Genomic DNA, 17878 nt, shown 5'->3' with positions numbered 1-17878 from the left:
AGGCCCATGGAAGGACAGTTCCTGCCAAAACCTACAGGGCCATCAAGAACATGAATAATACAATACATGCCACTAATCAACAAAAGAGACCCTGGCCCCGGCAGGAGAAGACAAGCGAACAACAGTTTAAAACCACTCAGAGAGACATCCAAAACCACTTCGCACACTTAAACTGATTTCGAAGCAATCCCAAAACTAGTTAAAAGTAAATTAAAAATAGATGGGACCAGCCCCGAAACTCGATAAGAATTTAAAAACTATTAAATTTAATGAGCCCGCCAAAATTAACAATGGGCCAGAGGAGATTTGGTGGACAGATAAGCAAGGCCTCAAAACAGTATAATTGAGGCCTGCTTTTCCACAGAAAGGTGTGCAGTTCACAGAGCAGTTGGGTGAAGAAGTTCAGTTTGAAAGGAGAGCAGCTCAGAAAGTATGACTCAGAAGGAGTGGAGTTCAGCTCAGTTTGATTCAGAAGAGTACTACTCATCATCATCACTGCACACAATTGGAGGATCAGAGACTTGAGGAAAGAAGAACAAAACGAAAGGAAAAGGGAATCATGGCAACCAAGGGCCCCACAAAATAAACAACCAACAATATTACCAACAACTAGGTAATATTGGGCCACCGCGACCAACAAGAAACCAACCTGGAAGAACCGAAGATTCGCAAACTTGTTTCCACTCTGCAAGCTAGCCTGACTTACCCCTGGGTAAGATTTAATGCAAAAGACTCTAAAAACTATACCTAAACAAAGGAAATTGGGTACTTACCTGATAAATCCAAATACGCACCCGACCGCATCAGCGGACACGTGAAGACTGAAAACCCAACGCAGGTGCAGTCTTTCACCACGTCCGAGGTACGGCAGGCCCCAACCGCCACAACTAAAGAGAACCCCGAAATCGCGAACCTCTACAACTGTCAAGAAAGTCGTTTGGTGAGCATTTCCTGGTCCTCTGGATTCCAACCTAGTTAGTGTAGTGAGATTGGGAGGGGTAAGGTGTTTTGTCTATTGTCATTCTCCCTCGCACATTCCGAAGTGTTCCCCCTTTTAGAGTGATAAGATTATTGTGTTGTGTATTTTCCTGTCTCAAATAAAATCCAAGTTTTTTTTGACCAACTCAGGTGTCTGTTGCAATTTCATTACAACCCCCAAATAAGTCCAAAGTCTAGAACCAAGGGAATGGGAGCAATTCAAACTGCTCAGGGAGTCAGAGGCAAGGCTGACCACACATAGCAACCCTTACAGAATGGCGACCGTGGCACGAGCTTGGCAAAAGGGATGTAATGCAGTAGACATTGTTTTTGAGGACAGAACGAAGATGGAAGAGAGGATTTCCTCTTATGTGTTTGAGAAGGTGAATATCACCAAGGAATGGGTGACCAGTCTGTTGCGCGCTGAGCGTCCCATGGATGCTGCAGCCAAATGGACTGAGAGCAAGGATCATAAGAAGTTGGTGGAGAAGGCCATCTGGTTGGTCTGTGCCCTGCGACAGATCCAGCTTTTAGATCAGCACATTAATATGTTAACAGAAGAGCTGCAGGAGGCAGCCAAACTGTCTCAGGCAAGGGCTCTAGCAGGGGAACGATTATTGGAGGAATTAAACACCCAAAATCAGAAAGACTACAGATAGTAGAGAAACATAGGAACAAACAGGAACATTTTCGGTGTCAAGTCACCGAGGCTAAAAGCAATGAGTTAGTGTTAAGAGAGGAGAACGCTCGCCTAACCAGACAGTTAAAAGAACAGGAGGAAAGGTTTAGAGACATGCAGGCAGCTTATAAGGTAGCAAGCACTAGGGATTTTGAAGCGGGAGATCACGGCCCCTGCCAAAAGCAGATCGACAGTTTAAAACTTGCTCTGTCCAGGGCAAAAGGCATGGTATGCCTAGTAAGCCCGGGTAGACCTGGAAGTAGAAGGAGAAACTGTTCAGATGTCACCTGTGGTGCCGGGGAACAACCCGGTTGAGCAGCAGGAGGGACAAGCAATCTGTAGGGAGGACAGGGAGGAGTGCACACCAGCACCACCTGTGGTGCCGGGTTGTGACTCGGTTTGGCAGCAGGCAGAAGTGGGCAAACAAATGCAGGAAAGGTTGGAGCTAGGGCCGATGTGCCCGGCTCGACAGCAAAAGTTTGGCCCACCCAGGGGTGGTGGGGGCCAGGGGCCTCTTGAAAGCCAATTTGTGATTCCCCATGGGACCCAACAGCTTCAGGCTATGGTAAGCCACCTGAACAAACTCACCCAAAAGGGAGACCCCTCAATCCACTTTATGGAATTGGAACAAGCAGCAGGCATTAATGAGTGTGATGACTCAGAAATGGCCAAGATGCTCCTGTTCACCTTGGATGGCAAGCTCTACCAGTCCCTCTCTGCTGAGAGCAAGAAGGGACAGGGCGGGTACGCTGCCATCCGGGATCAAGTTCTGGAGGCGATGGAGATGAATGATGGTAGCCCTTTCTCCTGGGTGGAGAAGACTGCCCAGTTAGCAGGGGAGACCCCACAGGCTTTCGCAGACAGGCTGTGGCCTGTGTCTAGGAGTGCCTGTAATGGGGATCTCGACCGGACTAACTTGAACCAGGATGAGCTGGCTCACTGGCTCTGAAGTCTGGTGGCAAACAGCTTGCCACGGATCAGAGCCAAGGCCGAGCTGTGGTTCGACCCAAAGGGCCCCCAGGTCACCGAGGAGACAGTGGTCAGACAACTGACCCTGGCTTACCGCAACGGTAGAGGGGTGGAAGAACCACACACTAAAGGAAAGGTTCACGAGTTGAAACCCAGCCAAAGTAAGAAGGAATGGCACCAGGAAGGGGGTAACCCTTCCGATGTGAGGCGTAACTGCTTCGGGTGCGGGAAAAGTGGGCATTGGAGAAGGGACTGTAGAAATCCTTGGAAGGATAGTGTAGGAAAGAACTCCCCAGCTCCTTCCCCAAAGACAGAAGCACCGACCTCTCCCTCCACAGTAGATTCGATAGTAGCTGCACTTTGAGTTTTGTTGGCTGGCCCAGGGAGGGTAGCCACAGCCACGAGTGCTTTAACTCCATCTGCCCCCCCAACACAGACTTATGACGAGAGCCAGCGCAGCCTGTCTATCTGTGTCCCCTTGAGTATGATATATGGAAAAGACCGCTTGTTAAGATGGAGGTGGAAAAGGTGAAAGGGACCTATCTGTTGGACACGGGTGCATCAGATAACCCCGCCGCCTCACCTCTGTCTAACGGGGTCCCGTACAGCTTAGTGGGGTTCACAGGTAATGAGCAGGTTGGCTCGTTCTCTATCCCGCTGTCCATTCATTTAGGAGCACTCCACACCAAGTGGATGTGTGTTTTAATGAAGTGGGAGCAGGAAGGGAAAGGGATCCTGGGGGCTGATTTTATTATAGGCCACAGGATTCTAGTGGATCTTAGGAACCACTGTCTGTGGGGAGCATGCACCGACAAGGAAGTGAAGTGGCAGTTATCCCACAGAAACAGGGAAAAGGGACCTTGTGTACCCTAAAACCCAAGGAAGGTTACGACCTCGAGCAAATGGTCAGTAACACTCCAGTGGAGTACCAGGCATTTGTGTGAGCACACCTCGGCGCATTTGCCACTCACAAGCATGACTGTGGGAGGGTGAACGGGGTCGAAGTAACTGTCGATGGGGACCCCATGACCCGACCACAAAAGCAGTATAATTACCCCAAGGAGGCGGAGGCAGACATGGAAACGGCCATGACCTCTTTGGTCAAACAGCGGGTATTGAGATCGATAGCCACCCACGTAAACTCTCCACTGTGGCCGGTTAGGAAACCGGACAACTCCTGGAGAGCCACGGTGGACTATCGGGTACTCAATAGAAACATACCAGCCTGTGCACCCACGGTCGCAGCTGTCGCCGACCTCATTGGAAGTATTCCAGCCTTCGCAAACACCTTCACGGTGCTGGATATTTCCAACGGGTTTTGGTCCATCCCTCTACGGAGAGAGGACCAGTACAAGTTCGCCTTCACGTTTAAAGGCCAACAATACACCTGGAACTGCCTACCACAGGGGTTCCACAATAGCCCCAGTATCTTCCACCAGTGTATGGCAGATTGCTTACAGGGCTTCAGCCGGCCCCGACAGTTAGTCCAGTATGTGGATGACCTGCTCCTATTCACTGACGATGGAGAGGAACATGGTCCACTACTGGCTGAACTGCTGGAGCTGCTCAGGCAGGAGGGTTTTAAAGTAAACCCCAAGAAGGTACAGATCGGCTGACAGGAAGTAAAATTCCTAGGGCTGGCTGTGCGAGCAGGGGAAAGGGCCATCGACAAAGCCAGAAGGGAAGCAGTGCAGGAGTTACCAGCCCCCAATACAGTGACAGGAGTGAGATCTTTTCTAGGGCTAACCGGGTACTGCCGAGATTTTATTGAGGATTACGCAGCCACAGCAGCCCCTCTGCTCCGACTCCTACACAAGGGAGTGGAGTGGGTTTGGGATGAGGGTTGCGAGGCAGCATTTGTAAAACTCAAGCAAGATCTGCAGACTGCGCCAGCTCTAGGGGCCATTGATGGGGAGAAAGTTTTTCTTGGAGGTAGCAGCCAGCGGGGACAGCCTGAGTGCAGTGCTGCTCCAGGAGCGGCACAGTCAGCTGAGACCAGTGGTTTACTCCTCCAGGATACTCACAGATGTGGAGAAGGGCTATTCCAACTGTGAGAGGTACCTCCTCGCCACTCACTGGGCTGTGAAAAGATCATTGATCTTCACAGGCACCTCGCTCATCACCCTCCTCACCCATCACACACCCACCCAAATGCTCCTAGATGGGAGAATTAAGGATGGGACAGTGAGCAGTGCCCGCATTGCTCGCTGGACTCTGCTTCTCTCCCAGATGGACCTAAAGGTGAAAGGTCTCTGCGAGCCGAAGCTCGCGGCCAACATGATTTATCCAGGGACGGCCACCCGGTGTTCTATTGAAGGGGTATGGGAAGTCAACATAGGTTTTCGGGCCGGGATACACCCCACAGGCCGCGAAATCTATGTGGACGGTTCGAGCACCGTATCTGCTGGGAAACAACTCACAGGGTGTGGAGTTTATGACCCGGGGCAGACATTGCCCTGGCAATTAAACTCCCCAGCACCATGAGCGCCCAGCAGGCTGAACTGTCCGCGGTAGTGTACGTGGTTACACACCCAGGGAAATTCCCTACCCCATACACGATTTGCTCGGACATCATGTTCACGTGCAATTCGTGTACGGAATACCTGGCCATCTGGTCCCGTTGGGGATACACCTCCGCTGACGGGAGACCCCTGGCAATCTCTGCTGGAGAAAATCATGACAGCCATAGGGGAGGAAGGGAAGGTCTATATCCATAAGACTAAGGCCCATTCGAAGACAGAACCCATGAGGGAGGGCAACCAAAGGGCAGACGAATTGGCCAAGCAGGGAGCTAGGGAAGGAGAGTTTTGGGACCCCTACCAGACAGGTTCGGTAGCCGCAATCCGGGACAAAGGAGATACACAAGGGGTAGCCTTGGTCCCGGACCTAAAGCAGGCCCAGGTACGGGATCCCGTCCTCAGAGCCATCCTGAGCGTGCTCACAAAAGGGGAGAAAGTAGAGGGCCCATACGGTACAGCAGCCATCACCGTTAAGGAAGGCATGCTGCTCAGGGGGAGCAATGGGTAGTGCCGCAGCAGCACCAAAGGGAATTCCTCCAACTGGCCCATGAGGGTCCAGGAGCGGGGCATCCCAGGCCTGAGGCCACCTGGCAGTGGGTGGATCAGGCAGGATGGTGGCCAGGACTGAGGGAACATGTCCGCGAGTTCTGTGCCAGCTGTCTGGTGTGTGCTGCCAATAACCCTGACCCCCAGAAAAGGAAGGTATCTTTGGGACACACCAGGAGGGTAGAGGGACCATGGCAGTTAATCCAGATCGATTACATCGGGCCCCTACCCACCACCCAGGGAGGCTACAAGTATTGCCTAGTCCTGTTTTCAAAGTGGGTAGAAGCTTTTCCCTGCTGTACAGCTACCGCATTGGGTACAGCTAAGACCCTGGTCAGGGAAGTGTTCTCACGATGGGGACTCCCACAGTATGTGGAGTCCGACCAAGGGAGTCACTTTACCGGACAGGTCATGCAAGAGACCCTCATGGTACTCGGCATTGAAGGGAAATGGCACATCGCCTACAACCCACAGTCATCGGGTCCTGTAGCGTGTTTAAACCGTACCATCAAAGACAGGCTGCGCAAGGAGACGGGAGACTCACCCAAGAAGTGGGTAGAAGTCTTACCGTTGGTCCTAATGGGGATCCAAGCCAGCCAGTCAAAGAGCACGGGGTATTCCCAACACGAGCTGATGACTGGTAGGGTTATGCTGACCCCCATCCATGTGCTAGCCCCGATGCTCACGGAAGGCCAGCTCAGAGAGGTGAACCGGGACAGCTTCGTCAGGAATCTATTTGAACACCTTAAACAGATTCACTGGCAGGCTGCTGGCAACATGGGAAAACAGCATCGGAGTAACCGATTACTGCTAGAACCCAACAGGCACCACGAGTGGGAGATAGGGGATCAGGTAATGGTGAGGAACTTTGCCCGGTTGGGAAGTTTCAAACCATTGTACATGGGGCCGTACAGCATTGTGGACAAGGCAAGCCCCATGGTCTATGCCATAAAGATGCCCCGCCGCACAAAGTGGTTTCACATTAATCAATGCAAGCTGTTCAAGACTGAGAGTGGAGAACGGCCAGCAAGGGTGAACCGTGTTAAAGTTAGAGAGCAGCAGCCTGCAGCTGTGACAGACTCACAGACCGCAAAGGTGGGGGCAGTGACGTGTGTGACTGGAGAGGCCCTCCCACCAATTAAGTGGGACTCAGGTACACCCCCAGTAGCCGGAGCCTTAAGAAGATCTCCTCGCATACCACAGCCTAGACTACCTTGGTCACCCGAGTATCATTTTAAATGGTCCAGCCCCAGGAGAACCCTTAACAAAAAGGGGAAAACAAAGGTCAGGGACAAGTCTAGGGATACAGATCCCCAGCCTGCTGCCTCCAAAGGTGAGGGACTCACAGGAGAGGTAGCGTGAGGCAAAGAGAGAGAGAAGGGTCCCCAGCCTGCGGCATCAGGCTGCAGGGAACCCATAGGACAGGATAGGGACTCGGCAGCCACACAGAAAGGGGTAGTGTGCTGCAGCACAGGAGTGCACACTCCCCTGATTAACTGGGAAACAGGGAAACTCCCAGTTGTTTTCAGGAGGACTCCCCGAGTCCGGTGGCACAGGTCACCTTACGCCCAGGCGTACAAGCTGCTCAGATTCCACAAAAGGCAGAAGCCTAACAGGAATTAGCCTGGCCGTCCGGAGACGGACGGCGGATGTATTTAGCTTTCTGAAGTATTTTAAGTTTGTTCTCCAGTTTTTCACAGTTTGGAATTTTAATAGTTTAATTTTGGTTTAGTATAAGTTTAAGTTTTGGAAATTTTGATAACTGTCAGGCCAGAGAACCTTCTCGGGACATGGCTATTTTGTTTGTGTGTCCCTACAGAAAGGAAATCGGGATGAGAAAGGTTCTGCTCCTGCTCGCCCTGGTAGGGGTGAGCATCGGTGATCGAGGAGACGTGGAGAACTCCCACATCTATGGGTGTTCAGGAGAGAGAGCACCGATCGTTACCGCAGGGGGTGGCAAACGGGGTGTGGAGGAGCTCGCCATCTACTTCCATGAGGGAAAGTGGCCAGGGTGGCTGGGGTCTAACTCGACTCAGTACTCCAGCCAGACCAGGTTCACATACGGGGAGGCCTCCATCCCATGCCCCAGGGTACAGGTCGTGGCCACAAGGGTCAGTGTCACCGTGGGGAAATGTGTGTGTTTATTATTGATGGGCCTTCAATAACCACAAAACTAGAAGTTATAGACTTAAACAAGTTGGCTTTTAATCACTAAGATCAGAGCTAACATCTCAACACACCGACTGGTTCACAGGAATGAGTCATACAGATCCTGGGATCTTTATGTAAGAGAAGTCAGGGGCGGAGCCAAGAGCCAAGACCTGGAACCTCCCAGGTTAGTCGGGAAAGAGGAAGTGAAACTATACACAGTGGGGGAGGGTAATATACATGAGTGCAAAACGAATACAGGATCAAGACAAACAGATTTCATTACAAATATGTAATGGACAAATTCCCTTGGATAGGTGGTGGTGGCTCAGAAAGCTGAGCAAGGATATAGGAAACCCCGCAGTCGATTGGGAACGATTGGGGAACAATACCCATCGGACGATTACAGGGACCTGAGGGGGAGTGAATGTGTGCTGGGACAAGTGGTGGGAGCCAGATCAGGGAGTTTATGTTTGTATGTGGGGGTCAGAGAAAGTCTGCCCTGCAGGCATATCCATCATTTTCCACCGGCAATGGCAAAATGCTGGGGAGGGGATGGGGAGGGCTTCTAGCCTGCATCCCACACTCCCCGATCCCAGTCAACGCTACCGAACTCGTAACCTGCCCCCGGAAGCCCCTGTCCACGACCACGACATCACGGACTATAGTACAGAGGTGTCCTACCACCACCAAGGGACCAGGGAATGGGTTAGTCCTAGTGCCAACCGATAAGTTGCTGTACCAGGGGGTACACTATGCAGTGGCCTCAGTGATCCTGAACCTGACCGAGGTACACTTACCTGAGTGCTGCCCTAAGGAGACAGAACAGTTGTACCAAGCCCTGCTGAAGGAAATGTTTAAGAAATGTTATGAATTTGACTTTGCCAGTGTAGACAAAGCGAGATTGTACAGTTTAAACCCTGAGCATAATATGGGTGCGGGGAGAAAAAGAAGGGGGACCTGGAATGACATTTTCACTGCCTATAGTACAGGATCCTCAGTGGTAAATAGCCTAGACGATATAGAGCTACAAACTCAGATAAATGGTTTAAAGACCCAGTTAAGAAAAATCCTAACAGAGGAGAACACAGTGGTCGGCTCAGAGCTACATGAGGACCAAGCCATGACGGTCCATTTAAAAGAGATCATTGCTGAGCTGGAGAGACATGCCAAAACAGTAAATGCACTCATACGGGAGGACAGGAATGCTTCGGATCAAGCTGCACAGAATGAGGTGTGCGTGCTATACGGGGCATGGTTGCGGGCGAGGGCCGCAGCAACCTGGAGGATTAAAAACAAGGTTTAGTCCCCTCCTGGATCAGCAACAAACACCTCACAGCCCTCCACCCGTTTAGTAATTTGCGGAGCCCGTGTCAGCTCCGCCTAGCCTCTGAAGCCTACCCTGTCCCAGTGGATTGTGGACGTTCTAATCACACTATCATGGGGATAGTGGTGAGAATGCTGGTCATGGGTGGGACAGCCCGACCCGCACTGGTATACAGGGTGGCGAACATTGGGATCATTCAAGGGGGTGCACACGTCTGTTTCGCAGAGGTCCCACCTTATGTCATAAAGTGGGAGCATGATATGACAGGTACAGACCTCTCCGGGTGCCGGAGCCGGGGAGCACACATTAAACTGTGTCCCCAGCACTTGAATGCCTATTCGAGACCACAGTGTGGGTTTAAAGCTGCTGGCGCACAACCCGTGAACTGTACCATGGAGGTAATGGCACAAGGCCATGTTTCCCCACAGGTAGCATTCATAGCGGGTGGGACATATTGTGTCACCACAAGTGCGCCCCACTACCGGCATGGACAGCACATCTGGTGTCCGGTAAGTGACAGCAGTTTCTGTTTTAAACCTGAGGCAGAAGTTCAAGTGGCCCAGGAACGGATTGTACCCATCCCTGAACCCTCAACTGTTCACCTCACTGTCAGTTTGCCTCCTATACACCACCCTGCGCGCCAAATCCAGCAAGTCACTGTCAGTATCGCGGTCGAACTTGCGGAATCTCACCAAAACCTGTACAATACGCAAGGTGTCGCGGTAGTAAATCCGGCTTCCAAACCAAATCCGACTCCAACTGATTGTATCGCCTGGTGCAGCAGCCCAGAGGTTCCGGATCCCTCTAAACCCTCGAACTCAGTTTATCTTCTGGAAGAATTTGTCAAAGAATTTCTTTTCGGGTCCCACTAATGCCCCGAGTGGAGCGGGAGCCTGGCTGGGGGTCACCGGTTGTTCAGGAGTCCCTGAGCTGCTGTTGGGAATCCCCGAAAACACGACCTGGGAATGAGCGGACTCCACAGTCTGACCGGGGAGAGGATGAGGCGCCAGCACTGTCCCAGGCTGGCTGGATTCAGGGTGGTGCAGCGTTACCCCAGGCTGGGTGGATTCAGGGTGGTGCAGCGTTACCCCAGGCTGGGTGGATTCAGGGTGGTGCAGCGTTACCCCAGGCTGGGTGGATTCAGGGTGGTGCAGCGTTACCTCAGGCTGGGTGGATTCAGGGTGGTGCAGCATTACCCCTGGCTGGGTGGATTCAGGGTGGTGCAGCATTACCCCTGGCTGGGTGGATTCAGGGTGGTGCAGCATTACCCCAGGCTGGGTGGATTCAGGGTGGTGCAGCGTTACCCCAGGCTGGGTGGATTCAGGGTGGTGCAGCGTTATCACAGGCTGGGTGGATTCAGGGTGGTGCAGCATTGCCCCAGGCTGGGTGGATTCAGGGTGGTGCAGCGTTGTCCCAGGCTGGGTGGATTCAGGGTGGTGCAGCGTTACCCCAGGCTGGGTGGATTCAGGGTGGAGCAGCGTTACCCCAGGCTGGGTGGATTCAGGGTGGTGCAGCACTGTCCCAGGCTGGGTGGATTCAGGGTGGTGCAGCGTTACCCCAGGCTGGGTGGATTCAGGGTGGTGCAGCGTTACCCCAGGCTGGGTGGATTCAGGGTGGTGCAGCATTGCCCCAGACTGGGTGGATTCAGGGTGGTGCAGCGTTACTCCAGGCTGGGTGGATTCAGGGTGGTGCAGCGTTACCCCAGGCTGGGTGGATTCAGGGTGGTGCAGCATTACCCCAGGCTGGGTGGATTCAGGGTGGTGCAGCGTTACCCCAGGCTGGGTGGATTCAGGGTGGTGCAGCGTTACCCCAGGCTGGGTGGATTCAGGGTGGTGCAGCGTTACTCCAGGCTGGGTGGATTCAGGGTGGTGCAGCGTTACCCCAGGCTGGGTGGATTCAGGGTGGTGCAGCGTTACCCCAGGCTGGGTGGATTCAGGGTGGTGCAGCATTACCCAAGGCTGGGTGGATTCAGGGTGGTGCAGCATTACCCCAGGCTGGGTGGATTCAGGGTGGTGCAGCGTTACCCCAGGCTGGGTGGATTCAGGGTGGTGCAGCGTTACCCCAGGCTGGGTGGATTCAGGGTGGTGCAGCGTTACCCCAGGCTGGGTGGATTCAGGGTGGTGCAGCGTTACCGCAGGCTGGGTGGATTCAGGGTGGTGCGGCGTTACCCCAGGCTGGGTGGATTCAGGGTGGTGCGGCGTTACCCCAGGCTGGGTGGATTCAGGGTGGTGCAGCGTTACCCCAGGCTGGGTGGATTCAGGGTGGTGCAGCGTTACCCCAGGCTGGGTGGATTCAGGGTGGTGCAGCGTTACCCCAGGCTGGGTGGATTCAGGGTGGTGCAGCGTTACCCCAGGCTGAGTGGATTCAGGGTGGTGCCGCATTACCCCAGACTGGGTGGATTCAGGGTGGTGCAGCGTTACCCCAGGCTGGGTGGATTCAGGGTGGTGCAGCATTACCCCAGGCTGGGTGGATTCAGGGTGGTGCAGCGTTACCCCAGGCTGGGTGGGTTCAGGGTGGTGCAGCATTACCCCAGGCTGGGTGGATTCAGGGTGGTGCAGCGTTACCCCAGGCTGGGTGGATTCAGGGTGGTGCAGCACTGTCCCAGGCTGGGTGGATTCAGGGTGGTGTAGCGTTACCCCAGGCTGGGTGGATTCAGGGTGGTGTAGCGTTACCCCAGGCTGGTTGGATTCAGGATGGTGCAGCGTTACCCCAGGCTGGGTGGATTCAGGGTGGTGTAGCGTTACCCCAGACTGGGTGGATTCAGGGTGGTGTAGCGTTACCCCAGGCTGGGTGGATTCAGGGTGGTGCAGCATTACCCCAGGCTGGGTGGATTCAGGGTGGTGCAGCGTTACCCCAGGCTGGGTTGATTCAGGGTGGTGCCGCATTACCCCAGACTGGGTGGATTCAGGGTGGTGCAGCGCTGTCCCAGGCTGCGTGGATTCAGGGTGGTGCAGCGTTACCACAGGCTGGGTGGATTCAGGGTGGTGCAGCATTGTCCCAGACTGGGTGGATTCAGGGTGGTGCGGCGTTACCACAGGCTGGCTGGATTCAGGATGGCGGCTGGTACTGGGGGCCTGAGTTCCCCCTTGGCCCCCCACACTGCTGCGATCAGAGGTGACTTGAGGCTGGGCAAGTCGATCCGATGACTTTTTACTCCCGCGGCAGCCCATTGTAACAGGTGACCAGTCTGAGCTCTCCCACACACAAGCGACTTGTCTCTTTTTGAAGCCTTCTGACCTCAGTGAGCACTGAATGGATCAGACTCACCTCAATATAAATTAATGTTGATCGACAGCTCCGTTTGTTGAAAGGAAGTGAGCGATGTCACTCTGCGCTCTACACACTGCTGGTGACAGCATTTCTGCACCACAAGGATTCGGTGCAGCCTCCTCTCCCCCTCCCTGAAGCCACCAGTGTTTGGTTTTGACCAGTCAATTGTACAGGGACTATAGTGGGTGAAAGAAAGTTGATTCGGTCGATAAATGCTAAAGGGAGGAACACGTGAGGTGTATGCAATCTCTTCAATGGAGTCAGTAGTAGCAGATTGTTAATGAAATATGACTAGAAGTATTAATAGGCTCCGTCAGTGGAGACCTCAGCCTAGAAATTCACAAAGCGGGCAGTATAGGTTTGGCCGCCTGTTATACGCAGCGCCTGATATTCAGTTCGATTGACAGCAGCGCCCGTTGTGCGCCACCACCTGAGATGAATTTGAAGACCCTCCTCTTGTATCTCGTCCCAACGTCGTTCTTCACGACTATTCCTTGTTAACGGAAGGATGTAAAAGTAAAGCGCAAATTTATCCTTTCTCAAATTGAACACCTTGGGGTGAAATTAGACATTGGCATAAGCAGGCAGCATCGCATTGGTTGCCTGTTATACGTTCTGCCCAATATTCAGCTCCAATAACTTCCACAGAACTGAACATTGTGCTGTCTAACGGTCGGCAAATGCCAGTCTGCCTGTGTTGTGTCGCCACCCACAGGCAGTTTTACCCCCTGCAAATCCCAATGTAAATCATTGCACGGTGGACCATCTCCTGATTTTTCTAGCTAGACCGGGTTATTGTAGTCACTGTCCCTGCTAATATCTGATATCTCAGCACACGCTTGGAGTTGAAACTGGAACCTTCTGGCACCAGGGGGCAGTGCAACCTCTAGTTCACCAAATGGCAGAGAATTTGAGCTGTTGTGACACAGCACAGAAGGAGGCCATTCAGCCATGTTGCCTGTGCCGGCTCTTTATTTGAATTTATCCAATTAGTCCCACTCCCCTGCTCTTTCCCCATATCCCAGCAACTCTTTCCTCTTCAAGCATTGATCCAATTTCATTTTGAAAGTTACTATTGAATCTGCTTCCAGCGCCATTTCAGGCAGCGCATTCCAGATCGTAACAACACACTGTGTAATTTTTCACCTCATGTCCCCTCTGATTCTTTTACCTATTACCTTAAATCTGTGTCCTCTGGTTACTGGCCCTTCTGCCACTGGAAACAGTTTATCCTCATTTACTCTATCAAAACCCTTCATGATTTTGAACACGTCTATCCAATCTTCCCTTAACCGTCTCTGCTCTAAGGAGAATAATCCCAGTTTCCCTAATCTCTCCAGCTAACTGAAGTCCCTCATCCCTGGCACCATTCTAGTGAATCTCCTCTGCACCCTCTCCGAGGCCTTGACATCTTTCCTAAAGTGTGGTGCCCAGAATTAACCACAGTACTCCAGCTGGGGCCTAACCAGTGTTTTATAAAAGTTTAGCATAACTTCACTCCTTTTGTACACTGTGGGCTGGATATTTACTGGGGCAGGTTGTGTAGGTGGCAGGGCAGAGTTTTGGACAGGAAACCCAGAAGTCTCTGGAGTGGGACTTGAACCCACAAACTTCTTGTTTCAGAGGTAAGAGTGCTACCCACTGAGCCACGGCTGACACCTCAGTTAATCTTTCTCCATATTTTAAGAATCATTTCATAATGTCTTTTTTGTTTGCTGTCTAATCATAACTTTACATGAAATGGTCAATGTTCACGACCTTCAGCAATATACCAGGTGAATGTGTGCATTTGATTGGTAGGTCACTGTATAACATTGCAGAAAGATAGTGAACACAATGTTTCAAATTGCACTGAGCTGGGAAGATTTCAGATTGCATTGCCGTTCCCTCCATCTCATGATGTTGCTTTGCTTATTGAAGTCCACCATTTTACCTTTATCGATTTCCAATTGTTTGCAGCATAGAGTTTCCTGAATCACTGAATACCATTTGGGAGCTTTTTCCCCCTTCCAGCCGATTTTCACATCCCACTTCCCAGCTCTGTGGGCCCTTCACCTGTAATAAAATGTAAGACAGCTGGAACTTCACGCTCAGCTTCATACCACCACACTAAACATACACTAAATGGTACCATTTTAAAAGGATGTGCAGCAACAGAGAGACCTGGGGGTGTATGTACACACAAAACTATAAGGGTGACAGGACAAGTTGAGCAGGCTGGTGAAAAGCATACAGGACCCATGGCTTTATAAACAGAGACATGGGGGTTGGGATTTTAACATGGGTGAGTGGGTGGCACTGGGTGAGGGTGGGGGGGGGGATAAACGGGCAAAAAATTCCGAGCTCGTCGGGAAGACGGCTCCAACCCGCCGACTTCCGGGTTTTAAGACGGCGGGACAAGGGGTGGGCAGCCAACCAGCTCCCAGGAGGCGGGTTGACACTTTAAAATGATAATGAGGCCGGTGTGGCGACACGCCACCACTGGTCATAATCCGCTCACGGCGGCACAGACAGTCTAAGCAGAAGCCCCCAGCCGGGGGCCCTTTCCTCCAGCAACTTGTTTCCTGCAGGGACAGGCTGCCGGGAGCACTTCCTGTCTGGGAAGTATTTAAGTGGATGCGCGGGCTTTTCTAGTTCCTGTTTGTCATGTGGTTAGAATAAAGCAGTTGTGTTTTCAATAGCTCTGGTCTCGACTCCCATGTTTGCCGCGGTATCTCAACACCGGAAGCTTAACCTGCTTTCCAGGTTTTACTGTGGCCGGCCAGGATTCCCAGGCCTCGGAAAACCCGGCAGCTGCAGCGAGTTGAGGACAGCCTCGGGGAGCACTGCTTGTGGGCCAGGGGAGGCCGGAGTGCTTTGTCTCGGCCCACCAAGCACCCCCACCATCAGGCCCCCCCAAACAAACACCCCCCCCGACACACACACCCCCGGGGTCAGACCCCCCCCATACAAAACACCCTCCACACACACCCCCCCGGGGTCAGACCCCCCCCCATACAAAACACCCTCCACACACACACCCCCACCATCAGGCCCCCCCATACAAACCCCTACACACACACACCCCCACCATCAGGCCCCCCCATACAAAACACCCTCCACACACACACCCCCACCATCAGGCCCCCCCATACAACCCCCCCCCCGACACACACACCCCCACCATCAGACCCCCCCATACAAAACACCCTCCACACACACACACCCACCATCAGGCCCCCCCATACAAACCCCCCCCCCCACACACACACCCCCACCATCAGGCCCCCCCATACAACCCCCTCCACACACACACCCCCACCATCAGGCCCCCCCATACAAAACACCCTCCACACACACACACCCACCATCAGGCCCCCCCATACAAACCCCCCCCCACACACACACCCCCATCATCAGACCCCCCCATACAAAACACCCTCCACACACACACCCCCAGGGTCAGGCCCCCCCATACAAACCCCCCTCCACACACACACCCCCACCATCAGGCCCCCCCATACAAACCCCCCTCCACACACACACCCCCACCATCAGGCCCCCCCATACAAAACACCCTCCACACACACCCCCACCATCAGGCCCCCCCATACAAACCCCCCCCCACACACACACCCCCACCATCAGACCCCCCCCATACAAACCCCCCCCCACACACACACCCCCACCATCAGACCCCCCCCATAAACCCCCCCCCCCACACACACACCCCCACCATCAGACCCCCCCCATACAAAACACCCTCCACACACACCCCCCCACCATCAGACCCCCCCCATACAAACCCCCCCCCACACACACCCCCCCACCATCAGGCCCCCCCATACAAAACACCCTCCACACACACACCCCCAGGGTCAGGCCCCCCCATACAAACCCCCCCCCCGCCACAGACACACCCCCACCATCAGACCCCCCCCCATACAAATCACCCTCCACACACACCCCCCCACCATCAGGCCCCCCCATACAAACCCCCCCCCGCCACACACACCCCCACCATCAGGCCCCCCCATACAAACCCCCCCCGCCACACACACCCCCACCATCAGGCCCCCCCCATACAAACCCCCCCCCACACACACACCCCCACCATCAGGCCCCCCCATACAAACCCCCCCCCCGCCACAGACACACCCCCACCATCAGGCCCCCCCATACAAACCCCCCCTGCCACACACACACCCCCACCATCAGGCCCCCCCATACAAACCCCCCCCTCCACACACACACCCCCACCATCAGACCCCCCCCATACAAACCCCCCCCTCCACACACACACCCCCACCATCAGACCCCCCCCATACAAAACACCCTCCACACACACACCCCCACCATCAGGCCCCCCCATACAAACCCCTCCACACACACACCCCCACCATCAGGCCCCCCCATACAAACCCCTCCACACATACACACACCCCCCCGGGGTCAGACCCCCCCTCTAGAGTTAGGGATCTGACCCCCCCTTCAGGATTGTACCCCACCCCTGGAGTTAAAACTCTATAGCCTCTGAGTCAGAAGGTTGTGGGTTCTAGTCCCACTCCAGAGGCTTGAGCACATAAATCTAGGCCGACACTCCCAGTGCAGTGCTGAGGGAGTGCTGCACTGTCGGAGGTGCCGTCTTTCGGATGAGATGTTAAACCGCGGCTCCGTCTGCTCTCTCAGGTGGACGTAAAAGATCCCGTGGCACTATTTCGAAGAATAGCAGGGAAGTTATCCCCTGGGCCAATATTTATTCATCAACCAACGTAAAAGCAAATTATCTGGTCAGTATTACATTGCTGTTTGTGGGAGCTTGCTGTGCGCAAATCGGCTGCCGCGTATCCTACATTACAACAGTGACTCCACTTTAAAAGTACTTCATTGGCTGTAAAGCGCTTTGGGACGTCCTGAGGTCATGAAAGGCGCTATATAAATGCAAGTCTTTCTTGCTTTATGCATCCCATTGCTGTTGCATGTATATAATGCAAGCTGCATTTTTTACATGTATATTATTAATAAACTGCTTGGTTTAAAGTTTCCATCAATCAGCAGATTGGAAACTTCGCGAATTACAGCGACTGAGCAGCAGAACCCAGGGGGAAATTTGCCCCCATTGTCACGTCACGAGGTGGCATTGAATCAGTTTCCTGGACCATTACATCAATGTTGCCCCAGGCCATGTACAGAGTCTCTCAGCACCATTAACAGTGGAGCTGGTTAAAGCCGTGATGTTATGTAAGAAACGAAAACACTTCGCTGCTGATCAACATTACATTTTTACTCCCTCCCATGTTAGAATCATAGGCGGATAATTTTGACTTTGTGCGATAGTGTAGAGCGGGCGATAGCGAATCGGCAGCCCGTTTTACATTGCTCCCTACTTTTGATTGCCATTCAAATTCGCTATCACCCTTTTTACACTTGCACCAAGTCAAAATTACCTCCAATAGAATCATA

The sequence above is a fragment of the Somniosus microcephalus genome, unplaced genomic scaffold, assembly GCF_052327205.1.
Source record: "Somniosus microcephalus isolate GS21.2 unplaced genomic scaffold, FLI_Smic_1.0 unresolved_chr1, whole genome shotgun sequence".
NCBI lineage: Eukaryota > Metazoa > Chordata > Chondrichthyes > Squaliformes > Somniosidae > Somniosus > Somniosus microcephalus.
This window is presented reverse-complemented; position numbering follows the sequence as displayed.